The following is a 24,784-nucleotide window of genomic DNA, read 5'->3' on the forward strand; positions in this document are numbered from 1 at the left end:
TAGGAACCCACCTCAGGGACCCGCAAGACAACAGGAGGTGGTCAGCAAGTGCCTCCCTGACAGCTGGAGGTTATCCCCACACGTTGGCTACCCCAAACCCCATAGAACAGAGATGAACAATAAAGTTTTGTAACTGTTCCATGTAACGGTGACCACGTGCCAGGGCAGGGGCAGCTCCAAGTCTAAGTGGCACAATATAGGTACATGCAGGATAGGTACATACAGCATAGATACGTACAATAAAGGTACATGCAATGTAAGCCAAGACAGGCACACACAGGACAGGTACCTACAGCATAAGCCAAGGGAGGTACATACAGGATAAGTGAGGACTGGAGATAACTCTCTGGAGGATCAAGTCTCAAGCCCAATACTCTTTGAAAAGATAGAACCTAGGGAACTACTGAGGGCACATAAGGAGGGTCTAACACACTCCCTATAAAAGCCCAAGAGAATGGCATGTGAAAAGAAGGCACTACCAAAGCTGAGACGGAAAATGGATGAGAACATCTTGTGTACTTCTTTCTGTCTCAAAGAGTAAAAAGGTAAAAATGCCGGAATAAGCCCAATGCAGGAAAAAACACGAGTAGAGTCCAGCCAACGTGGCCTGGAATGATGCTGGAATAAAGAACTCCAAGAGGTTGCTCTCGGTGTGAATACAATGCAGACACAGCTGGGAGCAGCAGGACAGACTAGACCTTCACATCCCTTCTAACCACAATGGGTTGAGGATTCTGTGACACAGAGGGAACAACAGTAAGAACTGCCAGCCAAAAAAGAGCACGGGTGTACCAGGCTCCCCAAATGACTGCAACACACCTCCACAGCAGCAAGGCCTTTTACAGCCTGACATACAATTGTACAGCATGTTTGCCACCGACTGGTAACCTTCACTTAGGCTTTTCTTTTCAGCTTCTTAGCTTAGACATAATCATTACTTTTCATGCTTCATTTTAGCTATTGGATAATGGAGAATTATTTGCCTTACAAAATCCTGTCACATTTTGCAATAGTATGTGGCACCCAGCTCAAAAAATACACAGGATAACCATTTTCTTTATACTCAGTCTGGGCCTATTCCCTTCACTTCCACCACACTGCCCAGCCACAGCATTCATTATTCTCCTCAGAGCACTCCCTCACAAAAAATGCAGGAGACAGTTTCCCTTTCTGTCACTTCTGCACAAATCTTATATAAAAGTTATTGAAACCCACAGTGTAATTTACCTTCCTGCTGTAATTAAGTCCACACCTCTTTACTTAGATTCTTATGTTTATTCTCCTACAAAAAGCAAGGCATGGTATTTTGCTACTGCACGCACCAGAAGGCCAGCATGAAAACATCAAATTTAATCTTAATTCTCTGAATAGCATCTTGTTGGTTTGGGCTTTTCCCCCACCATCTCCACAGCCATGCTAAGGGCCAATATGTCATTGGCCGTTTTGGTGACTGTTTCATCTGTAAACATGCTACATGGACTGGAAAAGTGTTAATAAACTGAACCAGAACTTTAAACCATTCACGTAAAACAAATTCTATCAAGAGAGATATGCAAGACAGAAGTCCTGAGTCATTGCCCAAGTATTTACAGAGTATTTTTCAGTTTGAGTGACTTCAACTGCCCAGAATTATGTGAAACAGAGCCTGGTCAAAATCCAAAAGTGAATGAATGCTCTTAATACTTCCGTGCTGACACCTGGCCCTACCATACACACAAGTGCTACTCCTCAAGTGCTGGCTTGTTAATGGAATAAAAGATGTAGCAATGTGACAAAGTTAAAAGAAGGGTGATCTTGGCTCTACAAACAAGCCCTACTAGAGAGGCCCTCAGCTCTGACTCTCAGAGTCCACACTAAGAGCATTTCAGTAGCCACAAAGATGAAAATTACTGCATTATTACATTATCTAACCTGATTAGCCCGGATTACACCCAACACTTTGTATCTGACTTGAGCAGAAGGGTGTATTTTGACAAAAAACAAGTGACCAGTAAAGCACATAAAGCTGTAGCAGTGCAGAACTTCAGCAACCTCAGATTACCACCTTCCATAATGCAGGCTTAGTGTAGCTGTTCTGCACAATGAGCACTAACACATATTCCCGAATTTCTGAATAAAACCACAACACAATAAGGTGCATCCAAAACACCAGGCAGACATGTCATACACTGTTTGCAAGTGGCTCCCCTAAATTAGCAGACAAGCCATTAAAGTTTTACAGCCTTACCCATGTACTGGCATCTTGCAGAGGGCTTTTTCATTTGGTTTTCATGAGAAAATAAGGAAGGAAGGACACCAGAAGTTTTGGAATATAAATTTCCAAGGAAAGAAATGAGAAGATTTTGGGGAGGGAGAGGACGGAAACCAGAAACTTTCCATGGAAATGCACACTACTAAAGAACCAAGCAAGTTTAGGAATAAAATGAAGAGAAACCACTTGTAAAATGGCTTCTAAACTTCAAAATGCTACAACATTGGATAGAACCTTTCGGAACTTTTAACCTGAATTTCAGCAGTCGGCATCAAATAAATTTCTAAGCATATCTAAAACAGCCAATGGAATATGACAAGAATTAGTAGGAATGGACAGGCTTTTCCAGAGTAACCAGCACTGTAGTTTAGACAGTTTGCTGATGTGTCACCATCAGTGGGAGCCATCACAGATCCTAAAAGAAGCAGGACCACTGGTTAGCAGACACTGAACAAAGGAGAAAATGTTAACCACCTCTGCTGCTCTGCACCCTCCTCTCTCAAAACATCAGAAATTAAGTTAAATTAAGGTATTTTTAGCTTGAAGTTTGCTGGTTTTGTTGCAAACAAGGAAAAGAAGCTTTATACTAAAACCCCACAGCTTTCTCCTTCCTTCAGCTGTAACAGAAAGATAATAACAACCCCATCCTATCTTGGCCTGTTTCCATCCTGCCTGCCTGCCTCCTACAGGCAACTATCAATTATTCTTTCAGATTATCTGAGGTTCTGGGGAAGAAAAAAAACCCAGCACTGGGTAGACTATGGCACAAGCATGGATAAATGAGTATGATGCCATTAACAGGACAGGCAGCATCAAGAAATTTATTTCTTAAAAATTCCTTCATACAGAATGTGACACTGGATAATGAAGAACAGTTAACAGCACAGTAACTACCACAGGGCAGAGATAAGGAAGGCTGTGGGATATTCTGAGAATATTATAAAACCTGGAAAGTACTTGTGTGCAATTGCACTTAGGGATGTGAAAAGGCAGAGCAACTGAACAGACATAAATTGGCTTTTTTAAATGACTGATGCAAAGTAAGAGAGAGCCTCTCTGTCCACTGAGTCCCAAAGAAAAACAAGGGAGACTAAGCTCAGGAAATGTATTCAGCTGGAGATGGGGGAGGAAAAAGCTCATCAGACTTTGTAAAAAAAATAAAATCACCTATTTAAGAACTACTTTTCTTCTAGTTATGATTTGTAACAAACACTGGTTTGATACTAATGCAGAGATTCATCTGAAAAGCCTGTTACTGTCTAACTTAAGGTCTCTTAAGGACAAGGTGTGTTAAGACAGACAACTGCTCAGGGCAATCAGTGGTACCAGAGTCCAGGGGAACACATGAGCAAAGAACTTCACAAACTTTATTCAGCTGTTTTATGCCATCAATCACAAATGGGTATTAACAAAGCCCACAAAGAACACCAACAATATACACAGCAACAGAACTGTGTCACAAAATTCCATCTCACGTAGCTCTTCCAAAGAATGCAACAAAAACCAAAAAGAGCCTTAAAAGCTCGGAATAGCTTGAGGAGGAACATTACTGAACAGAAACTGACTTGTGTGCAATCCAGCCAAGAACTAGTACAACAAACCCAGAGGTTTGTCAGGCTCTTTTCTAAAAGAAAAGCTAACAGAAATAATGAAGCACTAAGCACTGGGTCCCCATTCTCCATCCTCCAAAAAAGTATCTTATATAAACACACTTACATGAATCTACTCTTAATTGCTCTGATTCAGATGTACTTCATTCTTCTCTCAGCGATGCAACCAGAAGGGATTTGCCAAGCAGACATTTTTACATTTTATTGCAGTAGATTAACACTAGTTAAGTGCTGCATTGCTTAAGTTTTGTTGTTCAGTAATAGCTAAGATCAAATTAAAACCAAGTTTCGGGCCACATAGAACTGAAGAAGTTTCAAATTCAGTTTCTGTAGGAAGTTGGAAGTTTGCCCTGCTCTGCACAAGATGCTCTAATGGAGAATTGCCAGAGCTCTCTTCTAATCCCTGCTAGTCTTTAATTCTGCTCCCCTATTCTGCCATTTCATGCTATCCCACACAGTCACAGTCCACCTGCCCCACTCTTTCCTCATCACCTACTCAAGTCCTCTCCCAGCAGTAGAACCTGCAGCAGCTGGGGCTGCAGATCTGGAGCTAGAGATGCTGCGGGAAGAAGTGAAGCCGGGTATTCGCTCCCTCTGTGCAATGGGTAAATTCAGTCTTTAGAAACAGGCCTGTGGATAAAACACAGAAGGTAGGTTCTTTTTTCCCCAATTATTTTTGCTAGTGTTTAACCAAGAAATTTTCACTGCAATCAAACAAACACAGTGAAAATACAGTCTCTTACAGCTCTTCTTTTTGACAGCCGTAAGACGGTTTGCACCCACAAAAAGGATTTTCTCAACAGCTTTAATGGAACATCCAATCTTTTGCTGCTTTCTTGGAATTATAAGTAGTTTCTGATGGCACAGGCTTACATTAAAAAGCAACTTTTGTTCTAACACTGTGGCATCATACTGTTTCCCACCATGCTTGGAAAAACTTAATTTTTAGATTCCAAGGGAAAGGTTACACGACTGGAAACAAATATCTAGCTTGCAGGATTTCAGACTTTTCAGCAATTCCCTGCACACTCAACATTTGGAGTGTAATCTCTGCTCCATGTGGAGGGAGCAATGTGCAAGGTTTCCCTGGATGTGCTCTGAAAGTCTGCCATCACCCCAGAACAAGAGTACCAGAGGAGAGTGAACAACTGGCTCCTCTTCTTGTCAGGAGTCATTGACTGGTCCCAATTCTTCAGTAAAAATGTTATTCCCTTTTGCCTACTCAAGTTATCTTGAATGGTCCTTAATCCCATCACAGAACTTCCTCAGCAGTCTCTGAAGTCTTTGCCTATTTCAGACTCCTCAGGCCAGTTCCTGTAAGGAGCTGAATTTGTGGGGCACCTGTGGATACCTGATAAAACACTGTTCAGTTCACAGGACTAACAGTGGCAGACTCCCCAGATTCTAGGGCAGATTGATTTGCCTGTGTCCACACTTGCCAATATCAATTCAGAAGTGCAAACTGCATGGGGGACTTACACAAACCCTTACCTGAGGCAGACATGGAGGTCACTGCACTCACTTTGCTGCTCTTCAGCTGATAAAGTCAAACAGAACTTCTGGCAGGGAAACAACCAACTGGACATCAGACAAAACCCCCTCAGTGTCTAATGACTACTTCCCCATTCTTTAGAATGCATTTACCTTAAATTAAAAGAATTCAATTCAAAGTGTTGATGCAATTACAAGGGACAAAAGGCACTTTAGACAAGCTGTATTTTAAGAAGGTATATAAAAGGGCAGAGAGCACAGGGTTCGTTTTACACAACAAAAGGCTTTGTGTCATTTGTGGACTGTACTGGATGACAGATTTACTCATACATGAGGAGGAATGAGAAAAGAGATGGACAAGGAAATGCTTTTATGAAAACATGGCACCTCCATTTGGGCAAAAGGGCAACTACTATTAAAGAATTTAGGCACTGGGATATTATAGATATGACAGAGCAAAACCTAAGACAGCACAGGGGAGGCTGAAGAGAAAGCCCAGCTGATGAAACAAACTTTTCAGTCTAACTGTATGAGGGAGAAGACACAAGAATCAGTTTAAAAGAACAGACAGCTGAGGAAAAAACCTCGGATTTACCAAAATGAATGCAATTACAAGCATAACAAAACCGCTTTCCTGGAAATTCATGCATCAAATGCAACAGCATATTTTAATTTATGAGTCTGTATCATCATAGGAGTCTTCTCTGAAATGAGCAGCTGCCCAATGACAGATTCTTCTTTTACACAACTATTATTGGAAGGTTTAGTTTTATTATTCAAGTCCAAGAAATTCTGGGGAAAAAACCTGAAATGTGCCATTTCAATGAATTATAGCTGTATAGATAAAAACACTCATTTAGTGCAATGAATTTGACAATAGATTTTTAACCTACTATGAAATCTCCTGAATATTAAAGAGATGCATAAAGTGTTTTCCCTCTTCTGTCTGACAGTGTTTTCTGCCTTTTTAAATGCTGAAGACACTCACTCCTCCAGTAAATGCAGTTTACTACCTAGGCCTCTTCACTGAAGAGATCTGTAAAAGTACATTTTGGGTGACAAATATCTGTGACACTGAAAATTCCAGAAATTCTACTGTTCATTCCAAGTAACTGGAACACAGGGCATCACAACAACCTCTTGTTTAAGGTGTATGCACTTCCTTTTCCTGGAGACTTCTCACAGCTGCACAGAGGACTTGAAAATGCAGAGGGAAAACGCTAAAATGCTAAAGCAGCATTAACAACCTGTACCAGAAAACAGACAAAACCAACTAATTATTTCTTCAGAAATGAGACCTTATATTTTACCTAACACAGCAAAGCAGCATTCCTGCTCTCCAAACAAAAGTTTTGCTCAGTTTTTGGTTCTGTTCTCAAGCAGAAGTATCAGTTAGATGCTGCTTAGGCCAACTTGCACTTCCCTTTTTTCCCTTCTGAACACTGCTTATTTATCAAAAGGGAGAATGATTTTAAGACAACCAAACAACAAGCAAAACATGGGGAGAAGGAAAGCAATACACCCTTGTTGCTGAGCATGGGAGACAATTAAAAAGCACAGGAAGTGCAGCAGAAAAAGAAGGAAAAACCATCACAAAGGGAATATATTACAAGTAATCCTTTGCTTTCTGAAAAAGGAAGAAACCATTCAAATTGCACAGTGGCCCTGGAAAGAGTCATAAAAAGACTTTGCAAGATACTTCAATAGACCAGCTTCTACAGCAGCTTCTGCAACACTTCTAAAAGTAAGAAATATGCAGGAGTTGAGGCTTTAACTGTTTCCATTCCTATCACGCTTGATCCCATTTTACAGCAGTAATTTTCTAAGCCAGGGGCTCAAAATTTCACCTCAATAATTCTTAGGTCACATTGGTCCTGTTTGGATCTACCACACTAACTAGTTTTGGTTTTAAAATGTGTCCATCAAGACTGAAATACTGAACAGGTAACTTTTCTTTTTAAGCCCCTAATTAGATACTAACTGAAAGTCAAACTCTATTCTGGTTGAATACAATAAAGTCTTCTCCTGTAAAAAGAAGGGAAAAAAAAATCAAACCCAAAATTTCACACTGGGACATACTCAGACTCACCAACAAGAGACCAAGTGGAAAACATCACTCTCCTTAGGCTTCATGAAGTTTATTACCTTTCACACTGGGACATACTCAGACTCACCAACAAGAGACCAAGTGGAAAACATCACTCTCCTTAGGCTTCATGAAGTTTATTACCTTTTCTACTTCACTCCAACTATCATTCATGGTGTAGATTTATCATCTGAACTGGTCTCAAGAAACAATGAGAACAAAACTCCTCAGAAGTCCCTGTTTCACCACTGCTTCCTGATCTCAAATAAGGCTAACATTCATTACTGGCTAATTAAATAGAGCCTTATTCTATCTTATTACAGCCTTATTAGGCCGTTCAAATTCCAGTATTACTTTTTCCCCAGTTGTATTTCTGCACACAAATATCACAGTTCAGGCTACCACAAAGTTGCTACTACTCCTGCTCACTGCTGGGGCATTTCACTAGGAGCTAAACTACCAGTTTTCAAATCAATCCTTGGACTTATGAGCAGAACCTAGGCGAGGAGAGCATTTGCTACTAGTAAATGCACAGCAGTAATATCATATGTCCTCATCAAGTACAGCACACATCATACTCTATGCATTCCATCAAATGAAAGGCAGTCTCTGAAATTTACAGTGATTACACAAGTTGAGAGAAGCTTGAGGACACAGCAAAATGATGACAGTAATAAAATTATCCTGCTTTCTACTGACTTCTGAACAGCTGGCTGCTACACCAAAACACAGGTGCGTTCAAATGAAATGCGAGGCATGCACAGGACACGCAGCTTTCAGCGACGTACTCCTGTGCACAGTGGCTACAACAGGGCACGTGGGGGCAGAAAAACAAAACACCAAGACCACAACAGGCCCACAAGCCCAGACCTGGACAATGCTCATGCAGTCAGTTTAGGACTGGCACAGTTACTCCTTTATTGCACAAGTGACAACTTGGGGACAGCAGACATCCATTCTGCCACACCAGGCAGGGAAGCCATGGTCAGGTGCCTTTAGGGAAGGATGAATCATCCAGCCCAAAGTCAGGCAAAAGGAGAGAACCCAAGAGGAAAAAGTGCCCATGCAAGGTTGGATTAACATTACAAGAGAATACTTTTAAAGTCTCTCAATTAAAAAAAACAAGGAAAGAAATAATGGCAAATGGCTGTTATGGCAGTGACTACAGAAGAAGAAAACCAGACATTTCTTAGAAATTAAATATAAGGATATTCTGAATACCCAAAACTGTTAGTTCCTCTAACCAAAACAAGAAACAAGCTCATGTTTTGCTTGGTGATTATCTTTCTTTTCAAATGAACAGGAGTTGGTCCCCCAGCTTTACATTCACTTGCACACCTGGCAGATTAACTGCCAACTCAACTAGGTAGGCAAACGCATCAACTTGACACAGTAACAGCACAGGCAAGTTCAGCCAAATATTCCACAAATATGCTTGATAAATTTACTTTCAAGAACTGAAGGACCAGTTCTGCCCCAGTGTAAGGTACTACAGCAAAGCCAGAGGAGCTCACCCCAGGGTAACACCATTTACAACTTGACCAGGGTTTTGGTACACTAAAAGGTGAAACTTCGTAGCTCCATATTTTATTGCTAAGGGAAGGATAATAGGATGGTCATATTCAAGGTTAACAGTACATCAACATGTAATTTGAGCCTGACATTTCTAGAGATCAGAATTCATTACTTTGTTTAAGATCAAAACTACTCTGTTCATCTTACACTGATCCCAATTCATTTATGTAATGTGGCCAGTTTCTAAGCATACTCAACGAGATCAATCAAGCTATGTACATGGATAACACACAGAAAGCAGGTTTCTGAGAGCTTTCAGAAAGTGGATATTTTCTAAGTACCTCATGCTTCACCACAAAGAAACTGCATTGCTTGGGACAGCAAGGAAGAAAACTCATATCCAGGTGGTTTTGATGGAAGAGAACCTGAGGTTTTCCTTCCTTCTTTCAAAAATGATGCCCTGACTGTCTAAAATCCGGTCCTGCAGTTGGGGTGCAGTAACAGACAGGAGCAATCTCACACCAAGGTCAGTCAAGCTGTGCAACAAGCTGCCAAAACAGTTTGTGCAGGCTCTGCCCTTAGACTTTCAACCCCTGACCAGTCAAAATTCAGAGAACAGTCAGAGCTCAGAAACTAAGCTTTGAAACAAACAGCTGGGAGCAAAAGGCTGCAGACATCCTAAGGTCCCCTCCTACCTGAAGTGCTGCTGTTCTGAAATGCAGAAATTACACAGTAATTCTATGATAAATACTGTCATCAATTCCTTCTCGAGCAAGAGCGACACTTCACAGGGTAATACAGGAAAGGTAATAAAAATGTAAACAAAGCAACACCACCATGACAGGATTTCCTAGGTCACTACTAGGACACAATGTTCTATTAAAGAAACCACAGAAACATGCTGGCACTCTGCACAAAATCGTGGGGAACTTACTTCTATCAAGCTGCGCCTTGTACTTCTCTTAACACAGTGGGAGACCTTAAATATACAGATATACCCAAGCTCTGCAAAAAGAGTAACTATTTACTACTAAGTCAAAGAAACAAACCTGGAACAGAAAAAACCCCACTCTAATGGTAGAAAAGTGCAAGCATATGGGACACTGCTGCTTTGGTACCTGGTCTGTAAAGTGACTGCAGTGACATAGATATGAAAAACTCGTAACAATTTAAAAGCTTTGAAAGCTGACTACCTTGTATGCAAAACATTTAATCATAAAATGCATTTCAGTTAATATAAATAAATAAAATTGAGGTCATGTTGATAACAGCTCTAGACAATACAGACACATTCTACCCAGGGATAAGTGTATTCAAGTAGCAAATAAATTACTGGCAATATTTGTTTATAAAACTGACTTAAATTGTTTTGTAAATTCAAAAGGTAAACTCTAAACCCCAATGAAAACAGCTGAAAGGAGATGCAGAGTAAAGGGAGATTGTTTAATCATTGGATCAAAAGTGACATATCAAGACAAAGCAAGACATTGATCCATTTCTGAACATAGGACAATTTCCATCCACAGCCCGCTCCTCTCCTCACAACATCCCTGAAAATGCCACTTCTGCAGTATTATCTAGGCCTGACACTTATGGGCAGATAAGTGTACAGATGGTACATGACCATAAAGTTTCACATTATGTTCAAAAAACTAAGACACTGCTTCAGAGACTGACTCCAAAATCCAACAAGAAACAATGACACAATAAGAAGTCAGCAATCCCTAAAATGCTAAATGCGGTTGTGAAAACAATTAAGACAAATTATGATCCAAGATAAAATTCCAAAGCCCTATTTGCAATCTCTACTTTGGCAGAACCAGTATTTCGAGAACTTACTAAGATTCTTTCTCCTTTCCCACAATTTAAAAAGCAGGAAGGAGGGATCTCACTCAAGGAACATGGCTTCACAGTGAACATACTTGACTAGGTTTGGTAATAAATTGGATAAGTTATATATGAGTTTATTTGTTCTGAGAACATGAGGCAACTTGAAGCTCTGCAGAAAACATCAGTGAACAAAGAGATTATCTCACCTTAAAATCTAGCAAAAGCCTTCTTGAGCCCAACAATTAAGAAAGAGTAAACTTCTCTTGTCATTATTAGAAGCCACTGGTCGAGAAACTTGTGACTAAATTAACAGCACACAGGTAAAGCAATCCCTCAAGAACAAACAGAACTGTGGGAAAGGAGTAACCCAGCAATTCTACCAATACTATTGACCTGATACACCAGGCAAGAAATGAGACAAAACTCTGCCTGGCTTTGTCTCCTGGTGTCTGGGCAGTGTCTGCCAGTGATACACAGAAATGTGTCATTATCACACCAGGATAAGTTTGTTGTATTTTATTAAAAAAAACAAGTTGTGTCATTTCACTCAAAAGCAAACCTTCCAACACAGCCTAGCCCTGCTGAGAGTCACAATGCACTCCTCAGGAACAAAACAGAACAAACCCACACACACCAAGCAGTCCTCTAAAGCTCCTCCAACCCCTCTACACATCTGTATTTTGGCTTTACAGAGGGACTACATGCACATAGCTGAACAAATCTGGAACCCTTCTCCAGAAAAGGCACACGGTTACCTTTAACAAAACAAACAATTCCATTATTATCGTTTGAGACATCACAAAAGCACAGAAGAGCAGGCAATGCAGTCAGGTATTCAGTAGTTCCACTTGGGTGGATAGTCACTATTTTTTCGAGACAGACAACAGAACAGGCTGAACACTTACACACTGATTCTTAAACACATCCAAGAGCACTTTCCTCCCAGAACTCACCCACTTGACCTGACAAGTGAAGCACACAAAACCCTTGGGCTTTTTTGCAGGTCAGATTTCAGGTGTCTTATTTGCATGGAACTAGAATTTCAGTTACTTTCGCTTTCTTTATTTTGCACTACTGAAACTCAAGTAAGGAGAATAAACATTTCTGTTTCTGCCTTCTTGAATACAGCGCCTGTAAGCGACCCAGGGAATCTTTCAGATAGGATATTCAAAGGTCTGGGGGTGGGTTGCACGAATTCCCTAATTTATTTCAAGAACTGAAAGTGCATTTTTTGATTCAACCAAAAAAACACTGCTCCTCCAACTGTATTTTTTGTGTTAGCTGTACACCCATTATCCAGGATCTCATCTGGGATCCAGCAAATCCTAACACTGGGCAATTACTTTAAATAATTTGAGCTACAGTTTGAATCTTCTAACTAAACAATTACTTTCTTGTAGCCACAGTTTGCATACATGGGGAACATATTTCTACTCAGAAAGTGACAGAACACTCCACCCAAGTTTATCAAGCCTTGAGCAATGCATTCTCCAAATTTTGATTTCAAAATAAGCATATTCTTAAAATGGAAAGTTAAAATAAACCTCAAGACTTAGTAATACATAGAGGAGGAAATAAAAAAATATTCTGAGTTCTGCTTATAATGGTTCTGAGCATAAAATAACAAAACAAAACATAGTGGAAGTCTTATCTTCAGCAGTGCTCCATCCAGAGCTGGAGCTCAGCTACCTGCAGTTTACTATAAACATATTTATCTTTGTGTTCCAAGTGTCTTCGTGCAGCAAAGCTTTTTAGAGATGTAAACCTTTTCTACATTTTCTCAGGCTGTGTAAATGTTCTATCACAGCACACCAGCAGTACCAACTACATTGGCATAAAACTTCTTCCCTCTGGAGACAGCTGGGTTTGCTGATCCAACTGGGACAAGCCATGCAGCCACCAGCACACATCACACACCCACAGCTACAGAACAGCTTCCCCGCACATGCAGGCACAAAGAAAACTCTCCAGGGAATTTTACAGTCTGAGGACTAGACCACAAAGGGTGTTCAACATAAAAAGCATAAAAAGTGTCTAAATACACCAGTAATGATCAAATTACCTGCACACTAAAGTTACAATGTAAAACTGATACTAATGCCATTAACCTTCCGTTTATTGGATTTTATGTCCAAGTAAATCTTTAGGCCAATTTATAATGTAATGCATATAAAACAGAAAGTCCTTATGGACTATGCATTCATGTACCAAACTTTAGAGAGATGCAATAAAACTGCAGTGGAACTGGAACAACTACAGTCTAACTCCACTACAGTTACAGTCCTTGAATATTTGGTAAGGTGAACACACTTATGGATTACATTTATAAACTGGGGGGAAGGACATCACAAAGTTCAACATGCATGACACTATTGCATCATGTAAATTTTTAAGTATATTCTACAAAATCCCTACCGAAACAGTAACAAGAAAAAAAAAAACCACGCCCTACTAAATTGCCATTAATTAGCTCATCATTCCCTCTGGGACTGCTAACAAAACCTCACCATTAAAACACCAATGCCTCTCATTTTCCATAACATCTATAAGCTGTGCTGTGGTCTCAGCTGAAGAAAGCAAGAGCTGAAGCCAACAGCAAGCTTTCAACTTCACATAAAAACAAGTTACTGAACAGACAGAGCACAGATAAGCCTTAGAAGAGTTACAGAGACAGGGACATGGAGGTTGAAAATCCCTTCTGTGCCTCTGGAAAGAACAGGCAGAAATAGTCTGGTGAAAAAGCAGGACTCACAGACAATCTCAAGCATATTCCGTGTCACTCACACAAACTGCAATTTTTCACCTGTTTCTGCCGCAGGCAAAGATCTAAGCAGCAGCAGCACACACTATGATGCCCTTGCTGGTCCTGGAGGTTTCTGCTGCCCTCCTGAGGCCTCACTCCACGCTCCCAGCCCCCACTGCAGGCTTCAAGGACCTGGCTAAGGCTTTCCTTGCCACAGCCTACAAACACCCCCATCCTCCTGGGCTGCTCCTCTCTCCCAGTTCAACACAACACATAAATAAGCCAACAGCCCATGCACACCAGATCCTTTCTCTAGCAGGATCTGTGCCAGAACAACACTCAGGTGACGTGTTTTTCACTTACAGCGCCAGCTTTGTTGTGGTCCCTTGATGGCCTCTCCCGACGTCGTTTCTCTAAGTGACCCTCCTGAATCCGGACCCGACGCCGATCCCGCGCTCTCGGCGCAATTTTCTGCCGTCTTTCCCAGCACGCGGGCGCGAGCGGCGGGGTCAGCAGCGCCGGAAACGGCTCCGGCCGCCACTCGAGCGGCGGCATTCCGCGCCGCCGCCGCCTCTCTCGGCCAGGGTCCTGCTGGGGCTGTCAGATGGAGTGTGCCACCGTCCCTCATGGCAGGGTGCCGGTGCCCGGTGGCTCCCGCCGTCCTGACAAGGGGACGCGCGCCGTTCCGCGCCGCGTCCACCGAGCTCCTGTGCTTCCGGGGTGCGGCTGGGGGGATGGCTGCAGTACCGCTCCGTGTCCACACGGCGGCAGCACTGCCTCAGCAATGGCTGCAGTACCGCTCCGTGTCCACACGGCGGCAGCACTGACGCCGAGCTCAGCCCGGGCTGCGGGGCTCTGGGGGCGCACAAACGAGAGTCCCCAGTCCTTCAAAAAATCCTCCGACAGGAATGCCCAAAAAAACCCCGACCAAAACTAAAAAAAAAAAAAAACCTGCCTCGAAAGAAATAAAAACAAACAAAAAAAAATCCTTTAAATATAAATAAAACCTATATAAAATATTTTCATATTTAATTTCTACTCAAAATGTAGACATATATTTATTTAATTTCAATTATGCCATACACACACAATATTATTTTGCTATTTATTATATACTGAATCTTTATACTACAAATATTCATTTCTATTTTCTGTCTATTTACATCTTTCTATAGTTGTATGTTTATAATTCTATTTCATAAAAGGCACTTCCTCTAACCAAATCGGAAAAAAAAAAAACCAAAACCTTTATTTTCAGCTATTAGTAAATACATTTTTCAATTTATATTTTTCATATTTATGTATGCAAATTTATGAATGTCATTTATATATAGGTATATATAGGTATCCTATAATATATAGGATATTATAGGTATATAATATATATTATTATATTATGTATGTATATTATATATACATATATTATATATATTATAACAAAAAAGGATATCTATTATTTCTATTATATCCTACATATATATTTATTCATACCTTATATTTATATATATACTTACATATATTTATTAATGCATATTTACATTTATAATTTTAAGATTGTATATATTTATTGTATATTTCTATATTTTTTATTTTGTTTATATTTTTTATAAAACATCTGCCTCTAAACAAATAAAACCAATTAAACATTTAAACTACACTAAAATATTTTTATATTTCTAGTTTCACATTTCTAGTTTTACATTATATATTATATTTGCATTTTTTATTTTAAGTACTATATCTTTCATATGAGTCTGTTACTTGTATGTTTCTATTTTATATTTCTACAAATATCTTGATATTTTTCTATTTCCATTTTTCTATTTTTTCTATTTTATATTTATATCATCTATATAACCACCCCCCCACCAAATAAATACCAATAAATTCCTTTTAAGCTATATTGAAGTACTTAACAGGAACACGAACGAGGCACGGACAGAAACACTGAGTGCCAAACACACAAACCTCTGGGGCTCTGAAGGAGTTGTTCTGCCTTCTGGGGAAGCAGTTGTTGAAGTTCTTGCAGTTGAGTTTTCAAATGCCTCATGGGTTGCACAGAGTTGGGAAAGCTGAGGTTTTATCTTGTTACTACTGCTCCGGGGCTGCTGCAACTGTAGAAAACTGCCCTGTGGCTGGGAGAAAAAAGTGTCCCTCCCTCCCAGCCCAGTTGTCCCTCCCTCCCAGCCCAGTTGTCCCTCCCAGAGCTGTCTGTGCCAGGCTCCTGGAAGGTTTCCTAGTTGTTTCACTAGTTCAGGGATGCTTCTGTCCATACTGTCAAGACTGGCACGGCAGGAGCCACTGGGAACAAAGGCGCCGTGGCCATTCGGATGCTGTTTCACACCTCCAGCCTTTGCTTTCTGTGCAGTCCTTTGGCCACAGGGAAAAACTGCCTGGGAAGGGCTCTGAGCTCTCCCTGGAGCCTTCTCTTCCCCATTACTCACCCCTCTCTTGACTCTACCAGTGATCAGCACTGGGAGATTAACAGAGTCATGGACAGGCTTTGGAGAGCTTTTAACCAGGAAGAAGTGGAGCAATCTCCAGGAAATCCAGCCCTCACTGGGAGGCAGCAGAAGAGATTTCTAACCATCACCATCTACCACATGGCAATGGTCAAGAATTTACAGACAACATGCAAAACTGGCTGTGACTTTCGTTGCCTCAGATCTTCCCACTTGCACACATTTCCTGCTCCTATGATCTGACAGAGCAGCTTGGTCATATTTTATACTTGCAGATGATTTCTGAATTACTCTGTTAATCTTCCAGTGCAGAGCGTGTCCTCCAGGAAGGGGCCACAAGCAAAGCCCATCGGCTTTGCCCCGCTAGCGGCCAGCTCCAGGAGGGCATTCTCTGGCTCCGCGTCATGCTGCAGAAGAACACACCAGCTGTGCCTCGGCTTGCAGGGACATCACGATGCCATTGAGCTGCAGGGGGATGTTTCCCCTTCTCCAGTCCATGGCAACTTCACCGCACTGTGCCACGACTTCTCCAATAGGACAGGGAGCCCTGAGCTGCTCCCCCCACAACTCGCCGGGGACCCACGGAAGCATCTCCTCGGCTGTGCTCTTTGCTCCGTGCTATGGCCACAGGGAAACGCTCTGGGAATTTCTTGGAGTGCCACGAGACGCCAGCAGCTGGTATGTGCTGGGCTGCTCCTGGATCCTACTGTGCAGAGGGATGGATCTCTGCTGTCTCCTGGGCCAGGTGGGGCTTCTGCAGCCAAGGATGTTCTAAAAGATATTCCAGGCATGGCTTGTCGGCAGGGTCCATGCATAAACACCACCTGATGAGGTGCTGGCACTCTGCAGAGAGAAACCAGGAACCGCTGGTCAGTTCCTGTCCACGCTCTCCCAGATTCCATGGTGCCCATGCCATACTAGGAGTGCTTGGAGCTGCACCCAAAGCTTCCCATCCATCCCCCCTTTCAGGGGAGAGCAGCACAGAGGCACACTTGCTGCCTCCTCCAGCTAAGCCCAGGAGATCAACCTCCTCCCTATCTGCAAGAGCAGGATGCTTATGTGCCAGTTGCCCAGTCCCTGACCCGTTCTTGCTCCCTTGCCTTGAAGGCACATGCCCACCTTGAGACACCTGGGGCGGGAAGAAGAGCTGGCCCCGGACGACGTCCTCTCTGGTTTTAAAGGGAAGGTGCCTGCACACCAGCTGATAGAGCAGGATGCCCAGGGTCCAGATGGTGGTTGGCTGGCCGTGGTAGCAGCTGAAGAGGATCCACTCTGGTGGGAAGTACTTCCGCATTCCTATGGGACACGGCCACAGCTCATCAGGCCAATGCTGCTCCCTCCTTCCCAGCCAGCTCCACAACAGCCAACCACTGCCCCTGCCAAAAAGCAACTTGGCTGCAGCCGGCTGAAGAAGGATTCTCCCTTCCTCCCTCCCTCCCTCCATCTTCCTCCTGTGCCAGCAAAGGGGAGAAGCTCCTCTGCCCAGCTGGGCCTCGGCTTTGGGTTCACCTGCCATCCCGGTGTACAAGGTGTCCTGGAGGATGGTGCCACAGCCAAAGTCAATGAGCTTTGCCTCACCAGTGGCCAGGTCAATGAGGATGTTCTCAGCCTTGATGTCGCGGTGCAGCACGCCGCGGCTGGTGCAGTGCCGCACGGCCTGCAGCACCTGGCGGAACACGCCCCGTGCCACGGGCTCTGGCAGGAACCCCCCTGCGTGCAGCAGGTGCCAGAGGTCCCGGCAGCGCTCCGGACGCTCCATGATGAGGGCAAAGCCGTCGGGCAGCTCAAACCAGTCAAGGAGCTGCACGACGCCGCGGAAGCCAGGGCACGACACCATGGAGGGCAACACCAGCTCCAGGGGCACAAGGGCGCCGTCGTGCTGCGGGGGGAGCGTGATGCCTCAGTGGGGCCGATGCTGGGCCACGCCTTTGGCACCCCATGCCCGGCACTGCCGCAGCTCGGCACTGCCCGGCCCAGGACGCTGCACGGCCCCCGCTCCCTCCACGGTCTCTCCCCTCGCAGTGTCCCAACTCCCACCCTGACGGGCCTGGCCTTAGCCCCGGCCGGCACGCCCCACCGGCTGCTCCCGCTGACCCCGCTCACTCACCAGCCGCGCCCACTCCCAGATGCGATCGCGGGGCACTCACTTGATGGCCACCTGCAAGCGGAGGCAAACGGCGGGCTCAGCTCTCAGCTCTCCGCCCGCCACCTAGCGCCCCCCTCTGAGCTGGCCTTGTCTCTTACCGGGGCACCGTCGGCGAGCCGGGTCCCGGCGTAAACTCTGCCGCAGCCGCCGCTCCCCAGCAGCAGGCCCAGCCAGTAGAGCTGCTGCAGGGGAGGCTTCTCCACCCGTGCAGCTGGCACCCGCCCACCCTGGGCGATGCTGCTTCCCAAGCCGCCCCAGGCTCCAGCAGCTCGGGGCTGGCGGCCGAGATGACGGGCGGCTGGGCTTGGACCGGGGAAGCTGATGGCAATGGGGTGAGAGTCAGGCGGCTGTGGGGTGGCTGCAGGCGGAGCCACGGGAGGGGCCTCGTTCAGGACCGGGGCCGTATCAGGCGGAGCCAAGAAATGGTGCTGCTCCACCACCACCAGAGTGAGGAGCTCTTCCAGAGGCTCTTCAAAAGGTGCCACAGCCAGGAGGGAGAGCACCTTGTGGAGGCGGCACAGTGGCAGGCTCGGTAGGGACGGGCAGGGGGCCGGCTCGTCCACGGGCACCTTGCGGGACGCAGCATGAACCGGGCTGGGAGAGATGGACGGGACGGAACGGGAGTAGAGGGAGTGTGAAAGGGAGAAGGGGACGGAGAGCGAGAGGGAAGTCGAGCAGAAGAGCAATCGAGAGAGGCGCTGCTGCTGCTGCTGCTGCTGAGCCGCTGCAGTGTGCGGCCATTCATCCGTGGCCTCCGCGAACCCAACGGAGGAGCCGCCGTGCGCCCCGTGGAATGAAATGGAGAAAGAAAGAAATCAAAAGCGAAGCGAATTCCTATTTGAGAAATAAACAACTAAAGCAATGTAGGAATAAAAAGACTGTTGGCTTGTGCCTTTCATCTTTGAGTGAGGCGAAGCATTTTGTGGGGAAGAATTGCCTCTTCTGACAGTTTTGCCAGTGTGGACAGGAGCGGAGCATTTAAATATCAAGTACAAAATAGAAATGCTGTCAATATTGCCATCTCTTTTCATTTTCTGTTGAGACGGTTGCAGGCTGCCAAAAGACATTGTCTGCAATGTGGAACTTGGTGCCAAGTTTCTTTTTGTGCCAGAGGATGAGGAGGAGAGGTATCCCAGAATCATGGAGTCATGGCATGCTTTGGCTTGGAAGGGACCTGAAAGATCCCATTGTTGCAAGCCCCGTGTGCTGTGGCTGGGGACGCCTGGCACTAGAGCAGCTTGTCCAGAGCTCCATCCAACCTGGCCTCATCCACTCTCAGGGATGGGGCATGCAAAACTTCTCTGGCAACCTGTTGCAGGAAAGACTTTTTTCTGAATCCTTCACCTAAACCTACTCTCTTTCAGTTTGGATCCATTCTCCCTTGTGCTCTCTCTGCCTGCCCTTGTACAAAGTCCCTGTCCAGCTTTCCTGTAGGTTGCTGTCAGGTACTGGAAGGGCAAAATTGGGTCAAGCCTAAGCCCAAGTCTCTTGATCAGGCTGAGGAAGCCCAGCTGTCTCAGGCTTTCCTTGCAGGAGAGCTGCTCCAGCCCTCGCAGCATCTCTGTGTCCATCCTGGGCTCCTGCTCCAGTGTGTCCCTGTCCTTGCTGGCTGTGCTGGGTTGTTGATGCAGAGTCAGATGAAGCTGCAGAGTGTGCACAGAACATGCCACACTCGATGAACTCCTTGCCTTCTTCTGAGTTGATGATAAGGAATCAGAAGTTATAGATCAGGTTTAAGGGACAAAGTGAGTGAGGTGAAGGCACACCTTGACAATCAACCCATCCAATGGGTACCCACTAGACAGTGGCCCAGCTCCCACCTTCCCTCTGAGTGAGGCTGAGCCCTGCTGGGCCTCCCCTTGTCCTCCTCCCTGGCAGTGACCCTGGGGGCAGCGCTGCTCAGCTGCCTCTGCCGGGGCTCCTGGGCCAAGGCGCCTGAGCCGGCCGGGAGCCCAGAGCTCCATTGCCAAGGCCGAGCTTCTGCACATCAGCCGTGCAGCCAGGCAGGGGAGGGAAGCTGCCTGCATGGGGAGACTGCACAAGTCCCTTCCTACACAAGCTCTCCTTGCACTTTTGGTCTGGATTAGTGTTGTATGGTCAGAAGAAGCTGTGGAGGCTGTTCAGGGTTTGTCACACTCCATGAACCCCTTGCTTGGGGTTGTTGATTTGGACTTTTAAGCTTATGGTGTGTTCAGACACCTGAAAGCATGGTGTACAGCTGAGATGTTTCTCAGAGGTATAACTAAAGGTGGTTTTAACGTTAAATCTTCTCTTTGAGCTTCTTGCCTCACACAGTAATATTTGAGGAAGCAAGTTTGATGCTTCAGAAATTCCTTAACTCTGTCAGTTTGACAATAGGGGAACACAGATTTGTCATCTCACTTGTATTCATTGTGAAGAAAAATAGAGGAGCACTGCTTGTGAACTGTCTAACCTAAGGGACCTTGCCACCAAGAAGTTAGAAAAATGGGGAGAGATGGAATCAGTAGCACAAGGAACTGCATTGTTATTCACCCACAGGGCTGAGGACTCTTTTTTCATTTTCTGGGTGCTAATGGTCCTAGGCAGCTGGGAGTTCCACTGGATTCATTTCAGTTTGATGAAACCAGCAGAAGTGTGACAAGGAGTTCAGTTCCTGTCTACTGAAACATTAACAGGGCCTGGAACTGTTCAAGTGCAGCTGTGTTGGTTTTCCCTCTTCACAAAATCATTTTGTAACAGCTCTTTGCACTCAGTAGTGAATGACTGCCAGTGGCCCCCTCTGTGCCAAGATCAGCCCCAGCTCGTTTCCCATGCTCCAAGCAGCACTCCAAGGCAGAAGGTGAATCCTGCACATCCAGGGCTCCCGCAGGCTGCAGGAATATTGCTTTGCCACGGTCATTCCAGCTGCAGTGTTTTCACTGCAAGTCAGAAAGGGGTGGTTCTACATAGCTTTACTTTTTGTGTTTTCCACGTCATTTAGCTGGCCTCCATTGGGTTCTGTGTGCTGAATTTAGGCAATGAAACCTTTGGGCACCATGAAGGGAGGTGCCATGAGTAATGCCCTTCCTGGTGATGCTGTACAGCAGGCTAGTTTGGAGGTAGAACTGCCTGGCAGAGAAGAAAACCAGAGGCATGTGGAAGCTGGCTTTGTGTTACAGGTAAGCCAATGGCAGAGGCAGCTGTCTTTATACACTAACTTCTGGTGCTAAACTTTCCCTGGACCATTTTTAATACCTTAGATGATGGGGCATGGTCCTCTTCATTTGGGAGATGATCTTAACCAATGAAGAATTGCCAGTGACATATTTCCTGGGTATTATTCCTATGAAATGAGGCCTAGGCAGATATACCTGACTGCCTGCTTTCTGTACTGGTCCCACTCCCAATGGGTCCCACAGAGAGCTCTGGCTGGAATCAGGGGAACGGGAGAGTTTATCATCTTTGGGGAAAGGGGCAGGCAGTACAGGAGGGCTCTAAGGCTGTTGTGAGGTTATGCAGGGACCAAATGAGAAGGGACAAAGCCTAAGTTTCATCTGGCTACTGCAATGAAATCCTAGAATCCCAGAATGTTTTAAATTGGAAAGGACCTGAAAGATTGTCTCCTTCCAAAGCCCTGGCTGTGGGCAGGGACACCTTCCACTAGAGCAGGTTGCTCAGGGCCCCGTCCAACCTGGCCTTGAATTCTTCCAGGCTTGGAGCATCCACAGCTTCTCTGGGTAACCTGTTCCCAGTGCCTCACCAGCCTCACCGTAATGAATTTCTTCCTAGATACTTGCAAAAGAGAGTAAAAATATTTCTGTAAATACATCAGCAACAAAAGCAGGGCAAGGAGAATCTCTGACTTTTATCAGATGTGGTGATAAACACAGTACAAAGGATGAGGAAAATACTGAAGTACTTCATGCACTCTTCCTGGGGAAAAGCTGTCAGGCTGGGCAGGCCCAGGGAGTGGTGGAACTCAAAGGAATTAAATTCAGCTGGTAGCTGGTCACAAGCGGTGTTTCCCAGGGCTCAGCACTGGGGCCAGTCGTGTTCCATATTTTTATCAATGATGTGGAGAGGGGATCAAGGGCACCTCAGCCTGGGTGGGAGTGTTGATCTGCTGGAGGGTAGAAGTCTCTGCAGAGAGCTCTGGACAGGCTGGATCATGGGCTGAGGCCTCTCGTCTGAGGTTCAACAAGGTGAAGTGCCCCGTCCAGGACTCTGGTCACAACATCCCCAGGGGAGGCTGAGGACAGAGTGGCTGGAAAGCCACCCAGTAGACAACCGGGGGTGCTGGTTGGCAGTGGCTGAACGTGAGCCAGCGAGTGCCCAGGTGGCCAAGAAGGCCAATAGCATCCCATCCTGGGATGTGCTTTAGTGGTGGCCTTGGCAGTGTCAGCAGTCTCAGGTCATTGGGGGGATTCTGTGGTGTTAAAGGTGCTTTCCAATGGAAACAGTCCTGCAATTCTCAACCTCCATTCCTTGTTTTGAAGGATGCAGTCCCGAATAGAGCTGCATTTGTGTTTTTAAAGAAATTTAGAAACTTTCCTTGAAAAGAAAGAGAATCACGCTTTAAAGGCTCTCAAAACACTTTTATTCCTTGACCTTCGACTGTGTGTTTGAATTCAGGTGCTTCTGTACAGAAAGTTTGGACCATGGATAAATGCAGACAACTTGGCTGCAATGGCACTTGTTTCATCTCCTTTTCTGCATCCTTTCCCCATGGGTGGCAGATTTGGGAGTATTTGTCTTGTCCTTTGAGTTCTGGCTCAGACTTACTCATGGATGTGTTGTAAAATCTTATCTGCTCCTTTCTCCTGAAAAAACTGTTGCCGGCTGGTGGGAATTACTACAGACAAGGCTTACAAGCTGGTCCCCAGTAAGATTAGCCCAATGTTCCTGCCTAAATCCAGGTATGTTTGTTTTAGAAAGGAGCAAAGTATACTAACTCCCTTCCCCTTTTTTTTTTGTAGCTCTTGGTGCAAATCCTGTATGCCATTCCAAATCTTTATTATCAAATGTGTGAAGTGATGTTGCTGCTACAGCAGCAGCCTGAGTTCAGTGGGAACAACTCCAGAGCACCGGGTGCCACAGCAGTGGGCACGGTGAGAGACTTGTCTCTGCTGCCATGGCCATCCAACCATGGGGAGAGCAGCTGCTGGGGCTTCCCCCCATTCTGCTGACAGCAGTCTGCCCCCACCATGGGCTGTACGGCCAGGATTTTGACAGAATGTGAAAAATGTATCATTTGAACGTATTTTTCTGTTGTCTAACATCACCTGAATAAAGCAGTTTGCTAGGCAGGATGCCCTGTGGATAGGGCTATGGCAGAGATTTCTGGCTGTCACTTTTCTGGTGCTATTTCCATGAAGAAAATTTTGAATTGTCAGGAACACCCAAGATCAGAAATATTTTGAGACAAAACATTTCATATTGGTTTTGGGTGTCCCTACAGTAAAAAAGCAGGGAATAAACCTCTGGAACAATAAAGCAGAGCAAAAGTGGAACATTTGGATGGTCAATTTGTTCCTTACAGATATTTGCCAACTGAATTCAGGGGTCATCTACTGGGGAGTGCAAAGCTTCTTTTACTTCCAGTGTCTGGTGCCATTGTTTGTGTCCCACCACTTTATTTGTTGTGGAGAGAGATAAACAAAATCCTCAACCAACAAGCTGCAACCCAGAACTGAGTGGGAATTACAGAAATAAAGGCCTTGAAAAGTAGCTTTGGAAAGCAACTGCTTCCTAGACAGTGTCAAACCCTCAGGCCTGACCTGCCCAGGCCCAGGACTGGCTGTCCTTGGGAAGGGAAGGGAGAGGGATGGAGTTGGGGTGGGGGTTCTGTGGCCATGGGAACGAGAGAACCACGGGCGAGCGTGTCACAAAGGGGCAGCCCCCCGCTGGGGCTGGGAAGGTTGTGGGAGACACGGACATAGCAGCAGGAGACGCGGCTGGCTCTGCCTGTCTGCCTGACTGCTGCCATTGGAGTCACCCACCTTGTTCTAGGGCTGGGCACCAAGCTCCTATCGCTGTCTGCAGAGACAGAGTTCTCAAATTCAACCCCAGATACTTCTGCGAGACAGAAGCACGGGTTCAAACATGGATTTTACTGGAAAAGGAAAGAGCACAGAAGGGAAAGGTGAGGAGAAAAAGGAACTGAAATGCCTGAGCCAAATGGAGAAAAATCCCACCAGGTTTCAGGGAAAACTGGTCCATGGTGGTCATCTCAGGCTCTGTGTCAGAGTTGGTGGCTGACAACTGTGGGGGATCCTGCAAGGACACCCATGGCATCACAACATTCTGTCATTAGTTTACTCTGCTTCCTCCTTTTTGACAGTAGCTAAATCACTCATAGTGTCAGCCAGGACAGGGACTGTGGCCACAGCTGACCACAAACTGGACATGATGATGAGATCCAAGTGCTGTTTCTTTCTTTGCCATCAATGTTGAGTCTCCATACAGATAAATATCCTGTTCTTTCTCTGCTTGCTAATTGGGTCCAACACTGAGTATTCTACTGCAGTGCTATAAAAACACCAGACAGGCTTGCCTGCTTGCTGAGAGCTCTTTGTAGTTTACAAAAATAGCATTCACAGCTGTGGGGTCTTAACTAGGTTTTCACAAAACGCGAGCCTCAAGAAGGAATCTTTGTTCCCCTCTTATGTTGAATACATCCACCTTTCCCT

General features: G+C 45.1%; 1 pseudogene; it reads right to left on the reverse strand.

Annotated features, from left to right (window-relative positions):
• Positions 1 to 16,656: 16,656 nt before the first annotated feature.
• Positions 16,657 to 24,314, reverse strand: LOC117011520 (annotated as a pseudogene).
• Between the last annotated feature and the right edge of the window lie 470 nt (positions 24,315 to 24,784).

This window comes from Catharus ustulatus, unplaced genomic scaffold (genome assembly GCF_009819885.2).
Source record: "Catharus ustulatus isolate bCatUst1 unplaced genomic scaffold, bCatUst1.pri.v2 scaffold_75_arrow_ctg1, whole genome shotgun sequence".
NCBI lineage: Eukaryota > Metazoa > Chordata > Aves > Passeriformes > Turdidae > Catharus > Catharus ustulatus.